The 26,775-nt window shown below is 43.1% G+C and overlaps 1 long non-coding RNA gene across 1 annotated transcript; it reads left to right on the forward strand.

Moving 5' to 3' along the window:
* Positions 1-305: 305 nt before the first annotated feature.
* LOC126511348 (uncharacterized) lies at positions 306-5,628 on the forward strand. The gene is made up of 4 exons (XR_007594669.1): positions 306-358; positions 1,359-1,504; positions 5,088-5,237; positions 5,490-5,628. It is a non-coding gene; the product is annotated as an uncharacterized lncRNA (long non-coding RNA).
* The last annotated feature ends 21,147 nt before the right edge of the window (positions 5,629-26,775 follow it).

The following is a 26,775-nucleotide window of genomic DNA, read 5'->3' on the forward strand; positions in this document are numbered from 1 at the left end:
ACTTCCATTAAGTATGTGGCCTTGTGTAAACACACAGGCTAGACACTCATGATACTGGGCCTGCATACATTCTAGGATCATGCTATAACATGTGGCATTTTGAGTTTAGCAATATACGGTCTACATGTATATAATCATCTTTTAAAATGAAGCATATTTTTTTGTTTCTGTTTTTATCCCCAAGTTAAGCTTTAATGAAGCCTTGGTTACAGTTCGGGTTCAACACCATTAGTGATGATGGAAAAGCGCAGACCGCTAAGGTTTCACTTGGCTTTACAATGTGGCTTCTCTTCTGAATGTGGCAGTAGCTGCGAAATAAATGGTGACAGTGGAAGATGCGCTAAACCTTGAAGGCCCAGTGAGTTAATATTCTTTTGACTCATAAATGGACTGGAATTTTTCCTGTGGCCATAGCTGGGGTTGAGGTGTAGCATTACAGAGACTCCTCGGCTGATAGCAGGGTAAACCTGCTAGGAAGTCAGCACCATTAGACGTCAGATGCTAGGCTGAAGATTAGGTATTTTATTAAGTCAAAAAAGATTTTGAAGAAGGTTCATTAAATGGGCATGGGTTCAAATACCATCCCTATACTATTTCAGCGTCTAGGTATATGCTCAAATAGTATTCTTATTTGTAAACACATATGTCTAAGTACTGGGGCTCTGTCTCTTATAAAGTGACATTTCTTGCTGCCGAAAGAAACAGAAACAAAATGTACACACAGGCTTAACTGTTTAAATACTTGTCACCGAATTCACATCTACATCAACACACTTCGATGTTAACACATTAACAGTGGTTCTTCACCTTCCTAATGCTGCGACCCTTTAATACAGATCATGGTGTGGTGCCCCCAACCATGAAATTATTTTGTTGCTGCTTCATAACTGTAATTTTGCTACTGTTATGCATCATAATGTAAATATCTGATATCTAAGATATCTGATACGTGTCCCCAAAGGGGTCTCACATCATAGATTGAGAACCACATGAACAGTTAGTATAGCCACTAAATTAGCATCAGAATATATTAAAGATGACTACTTGGGACTTTGGAATGAATCTATAACTAAGAAGGGAAGTTACTATACACTTTCAGTGATATCATAGGTCAACATGTTTAGGAAATGACCACTAACAAATACACACACACACACACACACACACACACACACACACTAGCAAATGCAGAAGGTGTGGCAAATGCATGGGTACTTCTGCTTGGAAATCAAATATAAGTGACTTGGTTTCTCTGAAGGAAAGATTTTGCTTTGGGGCTCATTTCTGACAGCCTTAGCCAAGTCCCAACTATGTAAACACACCAGGAGTCACCGTGTCCAAAGTGTGCTTGTCATTAGGTTTTACAGTGGAGGATGTGGAGTTTACATCAACGTTAACGAGCACAATTGGTCCATTGAAGAGAAACTTGCTGTGAGAAAAGGATTGGCTGAATTAAAGGATGATTAGCAACAATACGAAAGTAATGGCGTGCCTAAAACTAAAGGTAAGATTTGAGACTCTTCTCTTCTGCACTGTTAATTTTTTACCACTGTGACAAATTCCTGAAAGAGCTGCAGGGAAGGGCTTATTGGGGCTCAGGTTTCTAGTCAGTGTCTTGATGGTAACAAGGTGCCAAGTGTGAAAGAGAAGCTGACCAAAGAATTCTTCAGCATGTAGGCTCATTCAATTTTGTAGGTGAACGTGTGTGTGTGTGTGTGTGTTACAGGGTCTCACTATGTAACTTAAGCTTCTTGGAACTCATGATTCTACTGTCTCAGCTCCCCGTGGGCCATGATTCTAGCTGTGTGCTGCCATGTTTAGCTCTTCTGTGACTCTACAGCGCCATGATTCGAGGTGTGTACCACCATGCTCAGCTCCCTGTGTGCCATGATTCTAGCTGTGTGCCACCATGTTCAGCTCTTCTGTGACTCTACAGTGTTAGAGGCTATCTTAATTTATCTTGTCTCACCAAACTGAAGAGGGAAAAAGACAAAGGCCTACACATATTTTGGAATGATTATGATCTTGATTCTGAGACACTATAGCCGTTTCCACTTAGGAATATAGACGTATAATCCTAGCAAATCAAATTCAACAGTATATATATATACATATATACACATATAAATATACACATATAAATATACACATATATACATATATACATATATGTGTATATGTACACAATGACTAATGTATATATACATATAATTATATATAATTGTAATAATATATACTAGCCATTGTGTGTTTATTTAAGTGAGTTTGTCACATATAAACAGCATATTGTTGGGTCTTTTTTTTTACTTTTTTTTTTATTGAGAAAAGGAAAAAAAAAGTTTCTGCCTCCTCCCAGCCTCCCATTTCCCTCCCCCTCCTCCCACCCTGCTCCCCCTCCTCCCACTCCTCTCCCCCTCCCTCTCCAGTCCAAAGAGCAGTCAGGGTTCCCTGCCCTGTGGAAAGTCCAAGGTCCTTCCCCCTCCGTCCATGCCTAGGAAGGTGAACATCCAAACTGGCTAGGCTCCCACAAAGCCAGAACATGAAGTAGGATCAAAACCCTGTGCCATTGTCCTTGGCTTCTCATCAGCCCTCATTGTTCGCCATGTTCAGAGAGTCCGGTTTTATCCCATGCTTTTTCAGTCACAGTCCAGCTGGCCTTGGTGAGCTCCCAATAGATCAGCCCCACTGTCTCAGTGGGTGGGTGCACCCCTCGTGGTCCTAACTTCCTTGCTCATGTTCTCCCTCCTTCTGCTCTTCATTGGGACCTTGGAAGCTCAGTACGATGCTCCAGTGTGGGTCTCTCTGCCTCTATCTCCATCCATCACCAGATGAAGGTTCTATGGTGATATGCAAGATATTTGTCAGTATTGTTATAGGATAGGGTCATTTCAGGTTCCCTGTCCTCAGCTGCCCAAGGAACAAACTGGGGACATCGCCTTGGGCTCCTGGGAGCCACTCTAGGTTCAAGTCTCTTGCCAACCCTAAGGTGGCTCCCTTAACTAAGAATGTTGGGTCTTTTTATATTGGTTCAGTCTATCTATTTTTAGTTATTCATTTGTTTATTTTTAAAACAATCCTTTCTCATTTTATATACCAATTCCAGTTCCCTCATCCTCCACTCCTCCCACTCCCCCCATTTTCCACCCACCCCATCCCCTCTGCACTCCTCAGAGGGGGTAAGGCTTCCCATGGGGAGTCAATAGAGTCTGAAACATCACTTTGAGGCAGGACCAAGCCCTGCCCCACATCTATGCTGAACAAGGTATCGCTCTAATGAGAACGGTCTCCAAAAAGCCAGTTCAAGCACCAAGGATAAATCCTGGTCTGACTGCCAGTGGCCCCACAGACATCCCCAGCCATACAAACTGTTACCCACATTCAGAGGGCCTAGTTTGGGCCTATGCAGGTTCCCTGCTACCAGTCCACAGTCAGTGAGCTCCCGCTAGCTCAGGTCAGTTTCAACAGTATATTTTTAGAATATTAGTAAGGAATTTCCTTATAGTAAAAGGCTGGCTCTTCATCAGGAAAATCTATTAATAAATTGTATAATGCCTTTGGCTTTCTCAAGGCAGAAAACAGTTTGATGCCTAATGATGATTTTTTTTTCAGATTAGCAAATTAGAACTACAGAACTTTTGTCTTGATAATAATCAATTACCTAAGTTACCAAAAAAAATACCTTCATTATTTTACACATGAAACAACACGAGCCTGCTTACTTTGGAACTTTATATTGGGATATAGGACTGGTACCATACACTAGATATGCCTCCTATGTACGTAGATATATTTATGTGTGTGTGTCTACATGTGTATAAGGTGTTCTTACATGGAGAGAGAGAGAGAGAGAGAGAGAGAGAGAGAGAGAGAGAGAGAGTTTAAGAAATTGGCTCACATATTTATGGAGGTAACCAAGTTCTAAGATCTGCTATCATCAAGCCAGTCTTCCAAGGGTGACCCGGGAGAGCTAATGGCTAATGGTACAGTCATAGACGAACAATGTCAGATGGGCAGCCAGCTTGAGTCTCAGGAACTGCTCGTGCTTCAGTTCCAGTATAAAAGCAGTGTGTGTAGAGGGGGCGGAGCCTAGGTATTAGTTCAGACCCTTAGGGTGACCCTTGTCTCCAGGAGGTATCCAGACTTTGAACTGATTAAAGGAGGCCACCTTTACTGGATAAAGCAATCTATTTGATTGAGTCTACGGAAACACATGCAAATTTACCCAGAGCTACCATCACAGACACATGAAATAATGATTGATTAAGTCTCTGAGCATCCTGTAAGTCAGCCAAATGACATAAACATTAACTGTTACAGAGAGCAGTGTAGAAGTATGTATGTACATGGGAAATTGGGCACCATGGTAGCCATCCAGGTGGTGGCATCTGCAAGAATAAACAGGTCTAACATCTTCTCCGTTATCCTGTGACAAGGTGTGGTGATGGTGCCCACAGGCTCGGCAGTGGCGTTTCGTTAAAATCACCGAACAGTGTGGTAGGGCATGAGTTTTGGCATGGCTACTGTATTCCTGGTTTGGCTTTTTATCACCTCTGGGGATTCAGTTCCTTTAATAATCACAGGAGTAGATTTGTGTGTCTCTGCTAATTACCCCAAATGATGTCTCCTGTAGCTCATCATTGTTCTGTGCCTCATAAATTTATATGAATGCCAGGTACTGAACCAAGTGATAGAGAACAGAGGTGACAATCTTTCTGTCCCCAGGAACAGTTGAGCAGAATCTCTTGCACAGGAAATCAGATAAGGTCGGAATCTCAGTAATCAGCAGTCTCATAGCTCAAAACCATGGGTCTGGAAAGGTAGGGCAGGAACATGAAGTCATGCATCCTTACGATCATCTTTGAATGACTACACTGTCCTGAGTCCCTTTACTTGACTGCTTCTTATGTAGATGGAAGAAAAAATAATCTCGTTTAAAGAGGGAAAAAAAGCCTTTTACACCCCCCCCCCCCCCGCACACACACAGCAGTGGTTCTCAATCGGGAACTGTTTCCCCACAGGCACATTAAACATTTTGAGAATTTTTATTTTATTTTATTTCATTTTATTTATTTATTTTTTTGCCTAAGTGGAGGTGTAGAAGCCGGAGCTATCGCTAAACATAGCATAGTACACAGGATTGTGCCACAGCAAAGAACTGTCTTGTTCAGATGACCGAAGAGCTGAAGCTGAGAAACCCAGCTTCCAGATTCTCAGTAACAATACCGTCTATCGCACAGGTCAGTACTATTGCTGTTTTCACTCTGCAATCAAGGAAACCGGTACATTTAGATAAAAGAATGCCACTTAACTGCATAGGACCCATTGCCTTTATCTCCTCATTCTTCCTCCTTCCCGAGGCATCCCACCGAACCCCATTTGTACTGAGTTAACCAGGCCTAGGCCTCTCCTCTTCTCCTGCACAAAGTGACTGATCCCATAGGAGCCATGTCAGCAACTCTAAAAGGATCTTCCCGATTCTTTCTCCACAGACTTCATTAACTATGGCTCCAGGATGGAGATGTGAGATTGAACTCAATCCAGGATGTATTTACGTTCCAGAACTGAGATATTTTCATCCATGCAAGAAATTTCTTGTTGTTACAGACAGAGGAGAGGCAAAAATATCATATGAGTACACGCCATTTCTTAGCCAAGCAAAACCTTCAGGGCATCTGAAGTTCACATGTCAAGCTGTGCACCCTGTCTCCCCCCCCCGCCCCCCCGCAAGGCAGGAGGCTATTTTTCATGTTAAATGTGTAATTTAGGATTTACACCTGAAAACATGACCAATAGGTTTCTTTTCTACAAGCCAACAGTACTTTCAAAGACAACATATTTCATATTCTCCAGAGGAAGATGGGAGGCAGAAAACGCATGAGTTAGAGTTCGGGTGGGAAATGGGGTGTGAACAGGTGATGCACAATGGGCTTTCATTTCAAAGCTGCGTGTGTTTCAGAAGAGACAGTGACCCAAGAGCCATCTTCCAAGGTCTTAAATATGTTCAAGGCAAAGGCATGCGTGGGCCGGCATCCCCCAGAGCTGGATGCAACTTTGTGTAATCCATTTTACATGTTGGTATTTATTGTGTGCTTCATTCAATAATAAACTTAAAGGAAACCAACTCACCCATGTTATTATCTTACACAGGGATGTTGATCCTCACGCGTGGTAGCCAGTGTTCATTCAGGATGTGTCCCTTTACAGGAAGCAGAGACATTGCAGCTCTTCGGAATATGAGTATTTGTATATGCTCATATCATTGGAAACCCTAAGTTAAGACAGCTTTGAGGTAATGACACAGCACTCAGGGATGTCACTGAGAACCAAGATCATCTGTCCTCAGCATAGTGACATTCTTTTTGGACCCTAGATGGGTACAGTAGCTTTAGGGACAGAATGCTGGTGAGAACATTTTGGGACCAAAATGACACAATTCTTATTGTATCCCTTTATAAAACAAGATGCCCCAGGGAAGATTCCTCCCAAATATTTTTGGTCAAATTGCATTATGTGGCCATCTTAAAATAAGCTCATAGAAATAGAAAGAGGGCTGTAGCGTCTGCTAACACTGATGGCGTTCTCTTGGGGGACAAGGAGTCGAGCCTCCTCTAAAATAAAAGGTCAACAATGACCTGAAAAAGAAAGACTGGCTGTTAGGCAGGGAATCCATGAGATTATTTGGATTTTGTGACAGCCTTAAGGTGTGCCTGAGAGTTTGCTGTGCACACAGGAAACTGGGGAACAGCCCACACCGCCAGGGAGAGAGTTGACAGTCTCAGGATCATATATATGTGGTTTGTTGCAAAGAGATGGCAGGAGCAATGAGTCCACAGCACAGTGCAAAACACAGGAGGAAGAAAACTGTAGCATCACAAAGTGAGATCCCAGCCCCATCCCTGCTCCTCACCAGCAACACAGCCTTGGTCATATATACATTTCCTTAACCTCAGTTAGTCCATACTGCTAACCTCAGTTAGTCTGTACTGCTAATGAATGTCGCTTCCTGGTAGGGTTATGGTGTGGGAGAATTGTCTGTATTCTGTTAATCTTGTTTTAAATAAACGCTGATTGGCCAGGCAGGAAGTATAGGCGGGTCAACCAGACAGGAAGTAGAGGCAGGGCGATGAGAACAGGAGAATTCTGGGAAGAAGGAAGCCCATTCCCCCTAGTCCTGCCTAGACCACCAAAGAAGCAGGATGTGACCTGCCTCATTTAAAAAAGTACTGAGTTATGTGGCTAACATAAATAAAGATAATGGGTTAATATAAGTTATAAGAGCTAATAAGAGGCCTAAGCTAATGGACCAATCAGTTTATAATCTTATGGAGACCTCTGTGTGATTTTCTTTGGGACTTGCCAGCTGTGGGAACTGGGCAGGACAGAAACCTCAACAAGCCGGCCCTAATGTTACAGGGTTCGAAGGGTCAAATGAGATAATCTGTCTACTCACATTGCATAAAGAACAACAGCCCAGAAGGAGGATAGAGGGGAAAAATAGCAATGACAGCATAGTGTTAAAATATAGGTGAGGATGTGGAGCTATGGATGGACAGGGGAGAACCTTCTTAGAACTCGTGGTGAGTTCAGACAGGAGTCCTAGAGAAAGCAGCACCTGGAGTTGTGGATATATCTCAGTGACAGTGTTTGAAGCCCTGGGTTCCAGCCTTGGCATTGAAAACAAATAATCCAACAACCAAGCAATGGTTAGATTTGAGAAGAAAGAGTCACAGGGTAGATGGGCCATAGGGGAAAGGAGGAAGAAGAAGGAGGGGGAGAGAATGGAGAGAAGAAAGAGGAGACAGGGTAAGGGGGAGACAGAGAGGGGAAGAGAGGGAGACAGAGAGACACAGAAAGACAGAGATAAAGAGAGAGACAGAGAGAAAAACGGAGACAGAGATATCCGGAATAAGTGCATCTCAGAAAGGAGTACTTGTGTTGTGTGAAGGACTCTGCAGAGATAAGACAGTGAAGTAACCACGGGTTAGAGTCCAACCTTCAGACAGCAATAGGAAATTAATTCACATTAGGAAGTTCAAGACCAACCCTGAATATCACCTCGACTCAGCCACCAGAGGGCATCAACCGTTCTTTTTCTTTGGAAACCTGACTCTGAGTCAGAAGCCCCAGGTCCCACACTATCCTCTCATTGTCTATCTTAGTTAAAGGTCTGATTTCTAGCCCCATTCATGGCTGCACCATAGGAAGCCCACATTTCCCGTCTTCTCAGATATATGACAGTGTGAGCAAACACACTGAGGCAGATTTGGGAGGAGCTTACTTCGCTTGTGGAAGCCACCTTCCTTTCTCTGTCCTTTTCCCCATCCTGCTAACCGAATAATATAGTTGAAATTGCCAAGGCCAAAGCAAGTGTTTGTGATCACATAGAAAAAGTCTGATGCTAGAGATAGCACAGCAACCAAAATGGAAGAAACCTGGTCTTTGCCAAGGTACCCCAGCGCTCTGGACCACTTAACGGCAGGACTCTTTCACAAGAAAGAGAAGCTCCTAAATTGTTTATTTTTATCTTTTCTTCCACCTCATCAGATCTTAACAAACACAAGGTGCAAGGCACTAAGTGGATCAGATGGTGACAACACTAGACACCCCAGTCAGGAAAAAAAAATGACGTAAGTGAAAGAAGGTAACTGGGAGCGAGGGGATTGCTGCCCTGGGAAAGGGGTTCAGAGAAGACGGCGGGGTGGGGGACTGGGACTATTAGGATTGCTTCCCAAGAGCACAGGTGGCGTACAGTCCACACCAAGAAAACGTCAGAGTGTTCTAGAAAAATTTGCTGTTTCCAAAAGAAAAGGAAAGGATGATGCTTCGTTTTCTGAAAGTCATCGTCTGGATAAAACCTGGGTGGACCAAGCTAGGCAGTGGTGGCGCACACCTTTAATCCCAGCACTCGGGAGGCAGAGGCAGGCAGATGTCCAGGAGTTCGAGGCCAGCCTGGTCTACAAAAGCTAGTTCCAGGACAGACTCCAAAACTATAGAGAAACCCTGCCTCAAAAAGACAAAGAAAAAACTAGAGTGGACTACAGCATGCGGCACCCTACCAGGGGACTACCAAATGTATGGGGGGAGGAAGCACAGAACGGGAGCCACGACGCTGGGCAGTGACTGGCTATGGCTCCAGGCCAGCTTTTCCAATTCAGTCAGCCCCAGGTCTTATCATTTAACATGGGTTGAGTTGTGTTTCTGTTATTTAGAGCTAAAGACTTTGGATGCACTCAGTGACTGGCAAGATGAGCTCCAGAGGACAGGCTGGGAGCGGAAGCGAGGCAGCCACAGCCTGGAAACGGGCCTGGGGATGTGGAAGTGGATGAGTACCACTCGTAGACAAAGTCCGTTAGTCAGCGAAGATAGGACCAGTAGCTGCTGAGGGTGTAGTCCTGGACTTGATCCTTGGAACTGTGTAAACTTGGTAGTCCCAGCACTCAGAAAGTGGAGGCAAGGGGGACAGAGACGAAAAGATCATCCTTAGCCACATTTCAAGTTTGAACCACCTTGGTATACATTAAAATTAAAAGAAAGGAAAAGAAAAAATTTTAAAAACACACAAAATCAATAAGCTACAAAAATAAATAAAATTTAAAATGGTAAAGCTCAGCGTGGTGACTTGCCTTTAATCTTAGTATTTATTTGAAAAGCTGAAGCAGGAGGATTGCTGCAAGTTCAAAGCTAGCTCGAGATATATAGAAGTTCTGGAGAAGTTTGGGCTACAGAATCAGACTCTGTCTCAGAAACACAAGTAAAATTAAGTAGGAACAGTAGGAAAATTTGTTTAAATGCTAGTGTGGAACAACCACTAAAAATAATAGAATAAGAGGAAATTTTTATATAGGATAAAGTTCCTGAAGGGGGAGAAAAGAGAAGATAAAGGCTGAGGCCTGGGAAAGATGCTATGATTCATCTTGGCTAGAATGAGGAAAAGCTCCCTTATCCTCAGAGGGTAGAAAGAGATTTAAATAACTCTGTGGTATGAACACAAGACATGAGGAAAGTTCCTCAGTCGTTCCAGTCTTTCTGGGAAGAAGCAAAGAGACAGGGGACAAGGATGCCAGGCAAGCATCTGGCAGATGCTCTCAGAAGCCCTAAGGAGGCATCTAGCTATTAGATGCTTGCTTAACTCACACGCACTAAGCCTGGAGTGCTCTGACTGAAATCACATCTGTTGAGCAGAATGATGCCTCCTCCAGGGTACAGGGATTTCTAGAGGCAGGTTAAAATCGAGATGGCAGACCTGGTATTACTCTGTGCCTCTGCCTAGGCAAGAGGGGCTCCCCAACCCTGGAAGACTTCTCCAGATGTGGAACTCGGAGCTGGGGTAGTCATTTTGGCTACTGCTCACTGAAGGAGTGTGAGCGCTGGCTTCAAGTCTATTTTAACAAGGCTCTGCTCTGCTCTCGGCCCTTTCGTTTGAACTTCAATAATCAAATGTTTGGAAATCGTTAAGTAGCTGCTTTGCCTTGTTTAACGCCATGGCCACAGACACTTCACAGAGCTGACACAGGATTTATGTCTCAATAACACAATAACGTTTAGTGCGCACTGTGCTTGTAGAATGATTTATGCCCAATCTGAGATTGGAGAATGATTTACACCCAGTGAGGGGCAGAGTTATGAGACACTCCGCTAAGATACCCCACATCCTGTCACTGGCTTGCTTTTCTCCTGGGTGGGGGATGGCCATGTTCGTGTTTGGATACTTTTCCCTGATAGTCTGTCTGTTCATTAGAAAGAATTGGAAGTCTGAACCAGCAAGATGTTTCCCATCGCTCTTGTTCCTGTTAGTCATCTATAAACTCCACACTCTTCTGGGACAGTTGAGGGATGAACGCCATCACGGGAACTCAACACCAGACACGATGTGCAGTATTCCCAACACGAAACTGCTCTCCTTGAGAGCACCGCGCAATGGCCAAGCTTGTCTCCATGACTGACTTGCCCAGGGCTCCAACACCACGGTCACAGAATGTCTTTCTCACGCTTGTGCTGAGACCCACAGCAAATCAGTGAGCAGTTCCTGGTGTTTCCAGGACAGTTACAGTCAGCAGCATAGAGAGACGCCGGTGCAGAACAGTTCCGTGTCCGAGAAACAGTCCTCTGTGTCGGAGAGAGAGCTGGGGGGTGGGGGACGCGGCTTACCTGCGTCAGCACCTGGCTCTGCTGTCTTGCTTCACAGCCCTGGCCTCCAGCTTGATCTGATTGTGCCTTCATGTCTCATCTGGAAGCGTGATGAATAACGCTCCACTTGGGATTATTCTGTGAAAATTTGACTCAAAGTATATCCAAAATACCAATAATGTGTAGTTCAAAGAGAGATGGTGAAGAGAGAGAAAGAGAGAGAGAGAGAAGAGGGGAAGAAGGAAGGGAGGGAGGAAGAGAGGAAGGAAGGAAGAAAAGTAAACAAATGCTCTGAACTACAAAGGAGAGTTAGACTAGGTTTAAATTCCACTCTGCCCCTTGCTGCCGGTGGTAACAATGGTAGACTGGCTGTGCTGTTGATGCCATGGAAGACACCAGAAGCACCCAGCAACTATTTATTACAGGCACAAATGAGCACATGTGTATATTTTCCCTTCTTGTCAATGGCAGCTGAAAAGTAGAGGTACTTCAGAGAAATTCTTCTTATCATGAAGTATGCGTTGATCATGTTTTCCCTTCTCCAAGTTCTCCAGATCTTCCCTACCTCCCTACCCACCCAATTTCTTGTTTTCCTCCTTTCTCTCTGACTCTCTCATTCTCTAGAAATAACAAATGGATGAATGAAACAAGAAAAGGAAAATCCAAACAAACAAACACCAGTAAGACAGGAACAGGAAACACGGTCCACAAAAAACAAAATTAGAAAACCACAATAAAACAACATGGGCTTCTTTTTGTGTTAGCCAACTCCTGGGCTTGAGGTCTGTTCTGGAGTATGGTTGATACACCCAGTGACATTCCACCGGAGAAAGCCAGTGTTCCCTTGGCTAGGGGGTACAGTCGCAAATGTTCCTTGGTTAATTAGCAACGTGTTACGTGGTGAGGAGGTCTGCCACACAGATCCAAGGCTATCTCGCACACATGTGTGAAGCAACGTGTGTTTTCTCAGGCATCATTCACCCTTCCTTCTCAGTACACTTTCATCCAGCCATGGGCACCTACTACCTCCCCCTACACAGCTCTGCCTTATGAGCTGCTGCCACAAGGAAGAAATGGGGCTGAGCTGTCGACTGTCAATAACAACCACAACAAACAATAACAACAACAACAACAAAAGGCTATGAAATCTAAGGGCACTAGAATTTTGACAAATTAGGGTGGGAAAAAAAACCCTTAAGGACTCTCAGGCAGTATAAAGTTCTATGACAACATTTTAGAAAAGACTTTTGGCTACAGGCCCTTCCTTAAATTTATTCCCTTCCCACATGAAATGTGTGGCCAGATAGCCTCCAGAATATTCTTTTTAATTTTTTTTTTTTTGGTAGCAAGCCAGTTCTCACCAACTTGATCTCTCATGGGGCCATACCAGCCCATTCCTTCCTCATAGATTCTGTGAGGAGCTCTTGTGCCCTGGATAGGCAGGACAGTGAGTATTGTCAGAGTTTCTTACCCTTCCCGCTCTGCCACAAACCCATTAACTACCCACACAGGCCCCAGTTACCTATAGAGAAAATCAAGATTTCATTAGTGTCTATTTGTAGTTTAAAAGAGAGCCATACAAGTTATTGGCCTTGATTTCCACTCAAGTATTTGTTTTCTAAGCCATAAGGAAATGGAAAGTGAAAACCACAGGGTTTTTGAAAAATGCCTTAAAGTTGCCCAAGCATTTTATTTTCCAAAATATTTCATATCCTTCGGGTCCGAGGGAAAGTAAATAAGATTAGACATGATTTACTTTTGATTTACTTTAAGCAAAACTTGGAAGGTGAGAAAAATGAACTACTCATAGAGCCCGAGTGGCGAAGTTTCTTCTTTAGGTTCTTTCTGCAACTGATTTCTGAGCTCATAACTGAGATGTCAGGGGGTTAGGTTGTCCGTCTCTGCTCACTAGGCACTGAGCTCCTTCAAGGCAGGACCGTGACTTGGTTATCCTTGTGCTTCACATATTCCTGGTCCTCCGTTGGCACTTCAAGTCACTAAGGCTGACGATCTCAATTGCCAGCGCCCAGAACATTATTAAACAATGAGGGATTCTCTAAAGCATGGTGTGTGTGTGTGTGTGTGTGTGTGTGTGTGTGTGTGTGTTCACCACAGGCTAGGAGACAACCTCAGGGTCGTTACTCAGAATGCCACCCAACTTTTTTCTTTTGAAACGGGGTCTCCCAGCGACCTGGCTTTCACCGGGGTAGCCTGCTAGTAAACCCCAGGGAGCCACTTGTCTCTTTTCCGCTTCAGGAACTCTAATCGCATGCCAAGAAGCCTAGATTTTTACTTTAACTAGAGTTCCAGGATCAAATTAGGTCATCATGATTGCACACCTTATTCGAATTATATTCCCAGCTCCCTGATATTTTTCTAATAGCTTAAAATGGGTGTAAAAATCATAAATTTCATATCAAGCCTTAAGGTTCCTGGTCACACCTAGGTTTTCAGGGTTTTTGTTTTGTTTTGTTTTGTTTTGTTTCTGTTTCCCACCACTATTAGTGTAGCTTTCAGATCTGGATAGTCATGGTGGTTCAGCAGATGGGGTCAATGGAGCCTGAAGTCCAGCTTTTGCCACCCTCTCTGAACTCAAAGTTTACATGTGGAGTTAAGTCTTTTGGGAACACCCCCCCCCCTTCCATGTACTTAGTACTCTAGAAACCATTTCTCATCTGGGATGGCTTTCTTCCTGTTTCTTGAAATAGCTCCAATGAGTTAGAGATCCTACATCATCATGTATCCATTCGTTTATTCATTTGTTAGTTCATTTCATAAGGTCTCACTCTGTATACCTGGCTGGCCTCGAGGTCGCTATGTAAAGCAGGCTGGCCTTAAACTCACAGAGATATGCCTGCTTCTGTCTCTTGAGTCTTTTAAGAAATATTATTAAAGATTTATTTTATTTTTAAATTGCATGTATGTATGCACGTGTGTGAGTGCATGTTTCTGCGTGCGTGCAAGCATGTGGTGTGTGTGTGCATGCGTGCATGTATGTGGTGTGTGTGTGTGTGTGTGTATGGACTGCAGATGCCCCCCCCCCCCGTCTCTCCTGCATGCCCTCTTCATCTTCCTCCTCTGGGGTGAACCCGGAGATACAGTCAGTTGTGAGCCACCAAATCTGGATGTTGAACTCAGGTCCTCTAGAACAGCACTGTGTGTTTTTAAGCACTAAGCCATCTTGCCAGCTCCTCTGCCTCTTCTTTTCCTCCAAAGCTATACTTCCCTTCGGCAGTGTGTGACTCCTTCCTAGCCTTATGTCCAGCTTCTAAGCCACTACGCTGATGCTGGGGTACAGTGGCATCTCAGCGAGGCGGTTTTGCTGTTAGATTTTGTTTTCAGGAGATAGTTAGGCTGACCACTATAGCACTGGTGCTCCGTGAATATTTGATGCTTTACCCCTAACAGATTCCATCACTTAGTAGGCATATTCAGAATAAAATCTCTCTGAATAAGAAACAAGCATACAACATCTCCAGATAAATATCAAAATAGCATCAGTGATAACCAAAGGCAAAATAGCTTTCTAATAGGAAGTGGGGTGACTTCCAATTGGCCTTATATTATGTCAATACTAAATAATGAGCCTTGGCAAATTGTGCTACAACCTCAACATAATTCTTACCAAAGTCTCTTTTATCAAGCAAGCAATTTATTCTTTAGAGGAAAATATTTGTTTTGACATCTCTTTAATTGTCAATAAACTTCAATTCAGAGCAACTGAGACATGGAAAAAGCTTGTTCTCTATTAGTGACATTTTTAAATTATAAAAGACCCATAGAGAAATAATTTTTCTTTTCTATTTTTTTAACAACTTCTGATGAGGATAACGAAGTTTCAACACATGGAGAAATGTTAATAAACCATCTTAGTGAATATATAAAATCTTACTATCAGAGTGTGAACAACTATAGTGCTAATAGATTTCCCCAATTTTTGATTTTTTTTTCTCCTAAATAGACACCTTTATGTTTTAATGGAAAGTTATAAGCATTCAGGGAACTGCCTGTAAGCACCATGAGAGTAGATATAGCTTCAACTTCTGTTTGAATGACCACTTTCTTATATCGGGATGCCCCTTCATTATAGGCACAGTATCACGGTCCATTTCAGTGGGTGGTGTAAGATTTCTGTTTCTCCTGCTGCATCTTCCTGTCCAAGGCCTCATCTTTCTCAATAGGTAGATATTATTTTCCCTGCAAGTAACTTCTTAGGGAAGAGAATATGCAAGTACCTCTATTGTATGAGGCCAAGGCTCATAAATAAAAGAGTTAACTTGCAGTTACCTGGAAATACCTGCACCCTGCCAAGGCTACAATTTTCTCTCATTTATAAATCTAAGTTTAAATTAAACCAAATCCCTGGCTTTCTTAGTTCCAAATCTTCTCTTTTGGCAAAAATTGCTCTTGGTTCAAAGAAAAGAAAGGCTTTCTTTCCCCGCTGCCCTTCTTTCTTTCTTTCTTTTTTTTTTAAAGGGGCTCAAGGCTTCTTGGACACCAAATGACTTTTACAAAGTGCCATTTTGTTGAGTGCAAAAGAATAAGAAACAGATGGGCTACATTTCCTTTGAAATGCACACTTAGTTAAAATTAAAGACAAAAATAAAAAAAATAAAAGAGCAGTAGAGAAAAACACTTTTTGGTTTTGCCAAGACCCAAGCCACTTACAAAAAATAAAAGAGGACATAAGAAAAGAAAAGAAAAAAGGAATAGTTTGAAATGTCCTTGCCAAACCAGCTCCCCTTTCTGTGGCACAAAACTTTGTTTATACCAAAACACAATGGTGCAGGACACTGAGCTGGTTGTGAGTCTGCCAGGCATCATGGGCATCAGTTAATATATCCCTTTCCTGTCCCCTTCTACTCCCAAGTGGGCATAGTGACACGGTGATTCCTTGTTTCTAAAACTAGAAGATTTCTAGACAGGAGATCGGCTTTGAGTAGGAGAGTATATTCTAATTTCTTAGGTTCTTGGAAGCATGTCCATACTACAAATAGTAAATAAATAAAAAGTGATTCCATGGAATGAAAACCAACTGGTCTCTGCCAACTCGCTTTCATCGCATGACAGAAAAGCAAAGAGTTGGTCTTGCGCTAGGAATGTAGATAAAATGAACTCGGATGTTGGGATGTTGACTTCAATTCCATTGAACACACACTATTCAGCACCTACCATAGTCCAATCATATAGCAGCATGCTGTAAGAGGGTTTTAGAAGAAGATGGGCGATCAGCTCAGGAGAAGGAAGGAGAACCCAAATGATAGGGTAAAGTACACCAGAAAATAACTCGCTATCAACACGGAGATTGATTTGTTCGTCTCAAGAATTCTCAAGAACAAAACATTCATGAGATTGCATTAAATGCATATTGGGCTATGTATAAAAATCTCGCACTAAATGGATTCTATAATAACGGTCAAACTTGGAGGAATGCATCTTATTGGCAGCCTCCTGTTAGAGTTTCCAGAACAGAGCTAAGAAAGTAGAACAGTGGTATCCTGGTCTCTCACACTGGCTGAGCAGGAATTTATCCAACTCATGCCAAGGTGGACAGCACTGAAAATAGTTAACAAACACATACAACTTTTTGTCTTTTAGATTTCTGTTCACACCCATCAACCCAGCCTGACAGACCTAACGCTCTTACGGTTCTCCTGTGAGTTTCACTCCTACGGGGAGGGCAGATCTGACTTAGCTTTGACACTGAAATGGCATTCTTTTAGACCCTCTGGATCTATGTTTTATTATGTTTTTACATTCAGATAGCCTGTATATCTCCTTCCACCTTATGGGTTCTAAAACTCACTCAGGTCATCTGTCTTGATTGCAAGTGCCTTTACCCACTGAGAGGTCACACTGGCTCAACTTTTCTATCTTCTTATTTGTTTTGTTGTTGGTGGCGGTGGTTTTTTGTGGGGCAAGAGCTTGCTCTCTAGCCCAAAGTGACCTTGAATTTTCCCTCTTCCTGACTCTGCTTCTCACTGAGTGATGAGATCATAGGTATGGACTACCACACCCAGCTCTTACACTTCCTAAGAAGGAACTTGTGAGGCGGCTTTAAGAATCCCCCAAAAGTTGATTTCCATCAGAAATGGAAAGCAATGCAGTAAGGCAATGGTGTGGGAAGTCCTTCTGTATATGTGTTGCTTTTATTGGTTATTGAATACAGCTGTTTTGGCCAGTGGCTTAGCAGAATAGAACAAAGCGGGAATTTCAAGCAGATAGAGGAAGAAAGAAGGTAGAGCCTGTGAGAAGCCTCCAACAGAACCTTACTAGTAGGCCACAACCGTGTGGGGATGCATAGATTAATAGAAGTAGATAAATAAAAATGGGTTAATTTAAGATGTAAGAGCTAGCCGGGCAATGGTGGCGCACACCTTTAATCCCAGCACTCGGGAGGCAGAGGCAGGCGGATCTCTGTGAGTTCGAGACCAGCCTGGTCTACAGAGCTAGTGCCAGGACAGGCTCCAAAGCCACAGAGAAACCCTGTCTCGAAAAACCAAAAAAAAAAAAAAAGATGTAAGAGCTAGCTAGGAATACGCTACGCTAGAGCCATCTGCCAAGCAGTGTTGTAATTAAGGAAGTTTCAGTGTGATTATTTTGGGTCTGGGCGATGAAACCTGATAATTGAATTGGAGAAAACAAACTTAGGAGACCTGGAAACATCTAAAGAATCACCCTCCTGATTCCTCAACAGTACTCTATGTGATGGGGAAGATGGGGCCCCATGTACAGGAATCTGCCAAGTATTGGTGAAAATGACAATGCACACAGCTGGCCTGCACAACTCTCAAGACCACATTCAACTCTTCCAGTTCTCTCTGACTCACAGTCTGTGCATCCCACCCCTTCTATCCTAACTCTTAATGACCAATAGTTTGTCTTGCAACCTGTACTCACAGCCCAGGAACAGCTTGACCACAGTACTGATCTCATGCTAGAGTTTCCTGGAATCCAGAATCATCTCTCTCTCTCTCTTTCCTCCTCTTCTCTTTCCCCTCCCCTCCCTCCTCTATTTTTTCACAGAACTAAACAATGCTTGGTACTTTGAGGATGCTAAACATCTTTAATAATTTAATTTGATCATGGGTAGGATCTTTAGTAACAGCAAATTTAAAAATTGACAATTATCCATTTTCTGATATATTTCAAAGGCTTGTAGACTGCACTGGGGTGAAAAGGGCTGAACCAAGAGGGTGGAGCTCCCATCAGTTGTGAAAACTTGTGTCCTGAAGAGCAAAACGCTTCCAAGTAGCATTTGTACAGCCTCCGTGCACAGTCTATGGGTCACTGTAAGGGTCAGAATACAGTAGGGAGGACTTAAAGAAAAAAAAAACCCTTTTGTAAACATGATTCACTCATAGCACAGACTTATATATCACCTGAAAGATGAATTTCTAGAGCAGAAGCATATTCTTCATCGAATTGGATACGTGGAATATTGCTACATTTGAGTCTGTTACTCATAGACGTTAATTCAAGACTCTTGAGAAAATGTTTCAAGTTTCTCTGGTGATGTTGAGCCTACCCACAGGTCTTCATCCTGCAGACAGAATACTTAGGGCTTCTTAATGACAAAAATCTCTGGTTTGTCTTGCATGACAGTTCATTGCTATTGCCGCTGCTGTTGAACCTGTTAGTTTTCCAAAAGGTGCTTTGCTTCCTGTTTTCTGTGTTAAGGCACTCAGAAGCCCCTCCTCCCTCCTTCCCTCTCCTTCCTTCCTGCCCTGTATACCCCATCAACAGGGATGTGTCATTTTAGCCACCCAATAAAGAAAGCAGCATGTGTATACAAAACAGGTTTACTAACTCAAAATAGCAAAACCCAGACCAGAGCAGCCTTCTGTTCAAGAGTAAAGTAAATGTTCAATTACGTTTCAAAGACCTTGAAGGGGCCACGGTTCTTCCAAGACTGTTCTCTACATACAGTGAGTTGGGGTAGGCTGATGGTTGTTTATAGAGGCAGTCCCTCATGGGATGTCTTCCTATTCCTTCACCTGCCCAGAGACGACAGCTGGTTAAAATCAAAGTACTCACTCTTTGTTTTCCCTATGGCTTCAAGAAAATAGACTCCAACATATCCCTTGTCTGGAAGAAAGGTTTTCCGTGCAGGGCTTTCAGAAGACACAAGTGAATCACAGGCATTGAGGTTTCGGGCTGGCACTCACTTGAGAACATAAACTAGTTGGATTAGAACAGTGTGAGAATATAAAATAACATCATTTTAGACAGAGCTATTTGTTTGCTCTGCACTCAGTGCCTGGCCCTTTCCCCACTGATACTGTTGCAAAGTTCGATGTTGTCCGCTGGGTTCAGGATCTCTGGTTGTCCAGAAGCTGACTCACATGAGAGAGATGAAGGACAGGATACAGTAGCTGTCTGGCTGATCCACAGCAGAGCCATAGGAATGTGGGAATGATTGACAGGCCCAATGTCCTGCATGACGATGCATAGTTCCCATTGTCCGTTTTGTAGCAGTGATGGACGAATGAAACCATTTGGGACAAGATGGAAGATGGGCTGCAGTCCTGTTGCGCATGGCAAAAGAGTCAGAGGATAGGGACCTTTGCAGGCAGACCCTGGGGGCCTACAAAAGATCATTTCCTTGGCTTGCTGTACTTAGTCATTTTAGGATGACATTCTACTCTGAGAACTTAATCAAATCTTTAAGTCTTCTCATTTTAATATGTGTTCAGAAGGTTTCCAGACCCCCTGAAGGATGCTCACACACTCCTGTTTTCTTTCCCATGCCATTTGTCCCACCAGATGAAGAATCCTCTGACTTAACCCAACTCATCCCACCCAGATGGTACTACTTACCCAGGGTGCCTGATCTCACTGTACAGTGCAAGGGCCCCTCCTTAGTTCCCGGCCTCAGAGCCTCCTCTCATGAACCTACTTCCCAGCAGATGCCCTTCTTACTTGTGTCTGGCCAGAAATCATTTCTTCATTTTTACATTGTCTTACCTTTAGCTTTGATCTATTGCTGTATTCCCCCCTTGACTATAAACCCTGCATAGTGGTTCCTCTACCACGCCCAACCCCAACTCTGGAGGCCACCTGTTCCCCACCCAGTGTCTAATCTAGGCTTCCTTGTTTATAGAACAGCCCTTGGAAACCTTTCCTAAATTTTGCAGAGCTCCAGGATTTGATTCATGTTAACAAATGAAGGGGTCTGAGGGAGACCACACTTAAGTTACTGCCTTTCTTTTCCATTTCTGTGTTATTAAGTCTCAGATCTTGTTTTGGAGACGACACCAAGGAAAGCTTGGGATCTGGGTAGGCTGAGGAGGGATGCTCTGCTAAGAGAGGGAAGGACATTTTTTGCAGCATAGAGTTAAATTCTTCATTTTTCCTGTTCCCTCTCTTTGCTTTGAAGCCACACAAAGCAGGTGTCTAAAATGTAGCCCTGAAATGGCGTGTCTGTCAGCAAGCACTTGCATCGATGTAGAGTGTCCGGGAAGTGGTGTGGTCTGATGTCGTGGGTTTGGCACTGACTAGGAGTTGTGTGTTTACACTGTTGAAGTGCATCTGATGAACTACGCTTTGCCTGCCCTTCCCCAAAACCCAGCCTCTGAGGCAGAGCCGACACATTTGGAAGGTTGCAGTTCTCTGTGGGCCAACGATAGACTTGGTTCAGAGCTCTGATCAAACCAGACAGCCTGACTTTTTCTTACCTTAGAGAAACTCAGATTTATAAAATACATGCCCGTCTCATCATGTAGGGATTTATGCCTGCGAGGTCCGCTATCATTAAAAAGTCGTGTGCGAACATTCCCCTTTCCATGGTAGGGATTACAAACCCCTAACGATAGTAAATTATTCTCTTCGGCGCTGTGCTCTACGATTACTCTGTGGAATTTTCTAGACTGTTTTGTGAGGCACTGCAGCCCTAATGAAGTGTTATTTAAACTACATACTGATTTTACGCGCTTTGTTTTTCTTGAAGTTTCTCTTCGTTCCATCTTTTTTGATTTATCATACATTTAGCAGACCTAAGTATGAAAGCCGTTTTTCTGTCACTCTCTGAGCTTTAAATGAACGAGACGTTTTATGAAGTGTAATTTTCAATAACAATGAAATATTAGAGTCCCCTCTTGGAGTTCCTTGTTCCATTTCTGCCTGTGGTTTCTCTTTTCTTACTCTCATTTCTCCTCTCTTCTGCTTTCCCCTCCCCCAATGCCCACCTCTGTCTCTTCCTGTCTTTTTACACCTTCCTGGTACCCAGCAGCAGTCCCTACAATTTCCATAGCCTCGATATATGGAGTAAGGAAACACGACTGGGTCATTCAAGCTTCCTTCTACCCCATTGCACAATACTGAGAAGTAGAAATAGATGTTTGTCAGCAGCCTATGCACAGTGCTGATGCACCCGTGGCTGTGTTCAGTTCGGGAGGCTGAAAGAGCAGGAGATGCAAAGAGTCACTCAGCAAGCACTTCCAAAGACAACACCTTCCCTTAGACTACTCTCTTTCACACGTGCCTAAGGTAAGCTCCGATCACTGTCCCGAGAGCTAAAGAGCATGGACTTTCTGAGTAATCAATGTGATTCAAGCTATGGCTATCCTGTTTGGGCGGTGTGGTTTAAAGGCCTTAAGGCTGCTTAGAAAAAGGGTATAATACAAGCAAGTGCCATATGAAGACTTTATAGTAAAAAATAGCTAGCATGATTTATGTTTTAAATGCCCAGGACTTTTCTTCTCCCTCCCCTTCTGGTCTCCTAACCTCCATTTCCATCAGTTTGTTAGCCATCTTCAATAGTCATTGGGCAAGCAGCTGGTGGTTGTATCTACAGAAGACAAATTTTCACACCTTCCCAAGAGTCATCACTGGCATCCCTGTCCCGAAATGGTCCCTCTCTCACTGCACTATGTAAGAAAGTTACTCCCTTCAACGAGTCATTCTTAACCTAATCATAGTAATTCTAAATCACTGGAAAGTGATTTCTATTCAGACAAAAGTATGTGGCTTAAAGTTAATCATTAACATCTGAAGAAAAAAATGACTAGGATACTAGGGGATATATGGGAGATGATGTTTTAGATATTTATAATATTTTTATGTGTGTTTAAGTGTGTGTGTGTGTGTGTGTGTGTGTGTGTCTGTGTGTCTGTGTGTGTATGCGTGCATGCCAGAATCTGTGGAAGTCAAAAGAGGGTGTTGTATTCCCTAGAGTTAGAGTTACAGGCAGTTGTGAGCTGCCCAGTATGGGCACTGGGACCCCATACTGTACTCCTAACCACTGAGCAATCTCTCCAGCCCCAGGAGAGACTTTCCTTCTCTAACAAAAGGAGAGACTTGTAAAGAACAGTCTTCCCCTCTTCTTAAGCAAATGTGGCCATTGCTTGATCTGTCTGAATTTACTGCAAGTTCTGAAACACCAAGCATTGCTAACATGCACGGCCGAAGAAAAGAGTGAAAATTCCTGGCTCCTGGTAACTTTTCTGCACTGCGGAACAGAACTCATTCAGAGCCCCTGCCTTGTTAAACAACACAGACTAAGTGATTGTTCTCTTTATCTGTATTGTGTCCTCTGTAGCAGAAATCAACCTAACTGCCAGTGCTTCATAGACCCGAGTCTACGTCTCAGCCTCGTGTCTGTGTGTCAGGTTAGACAAGTCACCAAGACTCCTGTGTTGTGGAGACTGTCGTTTAGTTTCCCTTTCAGGTGACATGAGGACTCAGAAAATTCACATAGAAAAAATGCTTGATATTTAGTCTTCAGGAGACAGTAGTTTAAATGGTTTTTAAACATCTCTTCAACCCCTATGCTGAAGCCCTGTCTTTTCCTTGGGAGTAGAGAAGGGAGGTGAACTATGATCTGGATATAAAATGAATGGATAAATTTAATTAATAAAAAAATGCTCAGCATAATTCTAAATAAAGAGATACTCCTTAATTGTTTAGAAAGAGTTTCAATCTATGTGCCAAAACAAGTTACAAAGATTGAAATGGTTATTATTTAGTGATCGTATTCTTCAACTGATTGCTTGTCCAGTTTCCTGAAGGTGTCTCACTCATAGGAGAATTAAAAAAAAAAACACTCTAGGTATGTTTAAGAACTTCATCTTTTATATTACAAATTTACATTGTTGTATTAATAATTTTAATTTTGTATTTTTAAAAATTGTATTCTATCATGAAAGCTGTAGAATAGGGTCTTTTTTAAATTTAAGAGTGTTGTGGTTAAGGGCTTATAAATCAGGAGTAATTTTAATATGAATAATTGCCTTTAATTTATGTGATTTGCTCAAAATTATCTGGCTGTGGAGTTTTCACCATTCAAGGCTCATGATTGAGAGGCAAACAAAATTTGACCCCTGTAGAACTAACTTTGCTCAGGTCCCAGAGAAATAGAACTTTATTTTGTGACTTTATAAGAAGGAAGGATTAAAAAAAATATATCATTTGGGAAAAAAAACAACAACAACAACAAAAAGCATTACTGTTCCTAATACTAAATTTGGCTACACTGGACAGCTAGATGGTTATTCTCTTCCTCTCTTTTCTGTCTCTCTCTTACTCTCGCACCCTGCCCCATTCCTACCTCCTTCCCTCCTTCCCTCCCTCTCTTCCTTTTTCTCTTTTCATCTCTCTTTCCTCTCTCTCTTTTCCTCTCTCTCTCTTTTCCTCTCTCTCTCTCTTTTCCTCTCTCTCTCTCTCTTTTCCCTCTCTCTCTCTCTCTCTCTCTCTCTCTCTCTCTCTCTCTCTCTCTCTCTCTCTCTCTCTCTCCCCCGCAGCCATTCTTTCTCTCTCTGTATGTATGTCTGTATTTGTGTGTGTGTGTGTGTGTGTGTGTTGAAAGGGCCTCGTGCTCATATGACCCAGGCAGGANTTCCCTCCTTCCCTCCCTCTCTTCCTTTTTCTCTTTTCATCTCTCTTTCCTCTCTCTCTTTTCCTCTCTCTCTCTTTTCCTCTCTCTCTCTCTTTCTCTCTCTCTCTCTCTCTTTTCCCTCTCTCTCTCTCTCTCTCTCTCTCTCTCTCTCTCTCTCTCTCTCTCTCTCTCTCTCTCTCTCCCCTGAAGCCATGGACCCACAGGAGGATGGTCACCCCATTATACACGCTCATACATCAAAGGAAATATGAAAGGGCCTCGTGCTCATATGACCCAGGCAGGAATTTGAGGTTTGGCTTGAAAATGTGAAGCCTGAACAGGCCTTTTAATTTGGGGGAGGGGTAAAGGGACTGGAACTCTTAATTTCCTTTGGAATAACTCTTTCTGACAGGGTACCCAGAAGTATCCTTTTTTGGCCTCCTCTAGGCTCTTCCTGTGACTCATCTAATTGTTTCTATTATGATCTGTGTATCAGAATCTGCAGTGTCGGTAGGTCTTGATGCTTGCTTTTTATCCCCCAATATTACATAAAGCTGATCGTGTTTCCTAGGTCCCGTCAGGATCATTTCCTGTTGCAGTATCTGGGTCTGTTTGCCTTCCTCCCCTTCTTTGCTGGCCCTCGCACTTTTCCTTCATCCTTCTCTAGTGGCCAGAGGACCAGCGCCCACCTCCTCTGTAGCTCATTTCGTCACATCTTAGCTACCTGTCAGCCTGCACAGAAACATCCCAGACTTGAACTGTGAATTGTTTCCTTCCTGCAAATTGGCTCAGTGTCCACACACAGCCAGGTAGAAGAGGTGAAGCTATCATCTCCGTTTTCTTCCACGTAAACACTGTATTCACTGACTTGGGTCACAAGAAAAGGTTTTTTTTTTTTTTTTAAAGAAAAGAAATAGAAAAAAATTCCAATAAAACTGTCCTTAAAAGATGGTGAGTAGGTCTGTGCCAGCTTCACAGCAGAACCCCGCCCCACCCCACCCCCGTGTTTAAGAGCATCTACACATAGCCAGTGTGTACTGGTCAGCACACCTGGCCTCTGCAGGAACCCTGCAAAGTCGATGTTGCTATCATGGTTAATATTCGAAGGGACTACCAGTCCTAGAGGACAAACTACCCTGTTGAACCCAATCCCAGGATCTTTCCCTACAATCCTGATCCTGTCTAAAGGTTTGGGTACTGGCATTGGCTTAGATCACAAGGTGAATAACTGTTTCTGAGAAGCGGGGGGGGGGGGGGGGGGGNGGGGTGGGGTGGTGGTGGTGGCTGACGGGGGATGTCTGAGGAGAATGAGGTGCTGTTTCTAATGGCAGGTTAGAACAGTACCAGAAATCCTGTTTAACATAATGTGGTCCCAGATTTTGTCTTCTGTCAATTCTTTTCCATCTTCGACAGCCTAGCTAAGTCTTATTTATCCTGAAAACTTGGCCAAGCACTATCCCCTCTAGGGAGGCATCCCTGCCTATCCTTGCCTGGGCCAGAGAACCCCTCCTTTGTGTACCCACAACGGGTCCTACACGTGTTGGCTTTGCTGCATGCAATTATGAATGTGTGGACTTGAAGTGCAAAGGCGATGCCTGCTGTATTCATCATTCTGTTCACAGTCTCCAGCACAGGGCTTGACACACAGTAAGTGCTCGAGTTCAGTCAGTGTTTATTGAAGGCATGTGGAGTGAGGACCCCCAGCAGAGAAACCCACAGCAACTCTGAATGAATATGGAATGTTTGGAAGAGAGCCTTTGCCAGGGTCAAAACTTTACCAGTGTGAAAACACCCTGGCCCTTTCCAGTTCTTTATTGCAAAATTATAAATGATCAAAGATTATCATGACAATTAAATTAGAAGATGGTCATGTGAAATATATAAAAATGAGTCTTTAGGAGCATTTCCAATATGAAATGAAGACTTCTTTGATATTATTGTAACTAGTTGCTTTGAGTGGTGATTATAAGCTCAGCACAGGGGTTTCTGTGTTTGTGGTTGCATGTGTGTGCTTGTGTGATTATATATATATTCTCTCTCTCTCTCTCTCTCTATATATATATATATAATATATATATTCTCTAATAAAATTTTGTGATTATAGACTGTTGGAATTCCATGTGCACTGCCGGTTCATCCTGTGACATCCTCTCTAAGTCTCACACTCACAGAAATAAGATTGGCTTTTTTCGACATAACATTTTGATTACGCTGGCTCCAGCAAGTCTGGAGTTTGCTCTCTATCCGCACGCTTTTGGAGGAAAAGGCATTCTGGTCCTGACAGACCAATATATGCACCTGAAGAATTGTTTGAATAATCTGGGTGTTAGGACATGTGCCAAGAAGGATGAGAAAGAGTTATAGGAGTCGAGGCATGGCAGCGCAGAGTGAGGCTGGGTTATTAGGCGAGCCCTTGGGTAGGAGAGTAAAAGTCACGAATGTTTTTCAGCGGAACAAAGAACAACTGGCAGAGGCTGTGGAGGAGGGAGAAGGGGATGGGGCTCATATTTAGGAAGGATGACGATGAAAAAATAGGAGGCAAGACTGGGGCTTGCATTTTTGTGTCCCTAAGACTCAAGAGGGTGCCGACCCCTAGACCATTTTCTTCAGCACACAGTAAAATTGCTCTTTTTCCTGTCGAAATCTGTGGATTATTACATACATTTAGAGTCGTGTGAGCACTGCTGTGATCAGGACATCACATTGGCTCATCACCCCCAAATAATTCCTGTGGCACTCTTTACAGGGGTTCCCTACTCCCTCCCCCCAGAGGCCATTAATGAGATGTCACGTTAGCTCTCTTCTCAAGAACATCACTGTACAGTATAGTACAG

This window comes from Alexandromys fortis, unplaced genomic scaffold (assembly GCF_014885135.2).
Source record: "Alexandromys fortis isolate MF-2015 unplaced genomic scaffold, M_Fortis_MF-2015_v1.1 scaffold_97, whole genome shotgun sequence".
In the NCBI taxonomy this organism is placed as follows: Eukaryota; Metazoa; Chordata; class Mammalia; order Rodentia; family Cricetidae; genus Alexandromys; species Alexandromys fortis.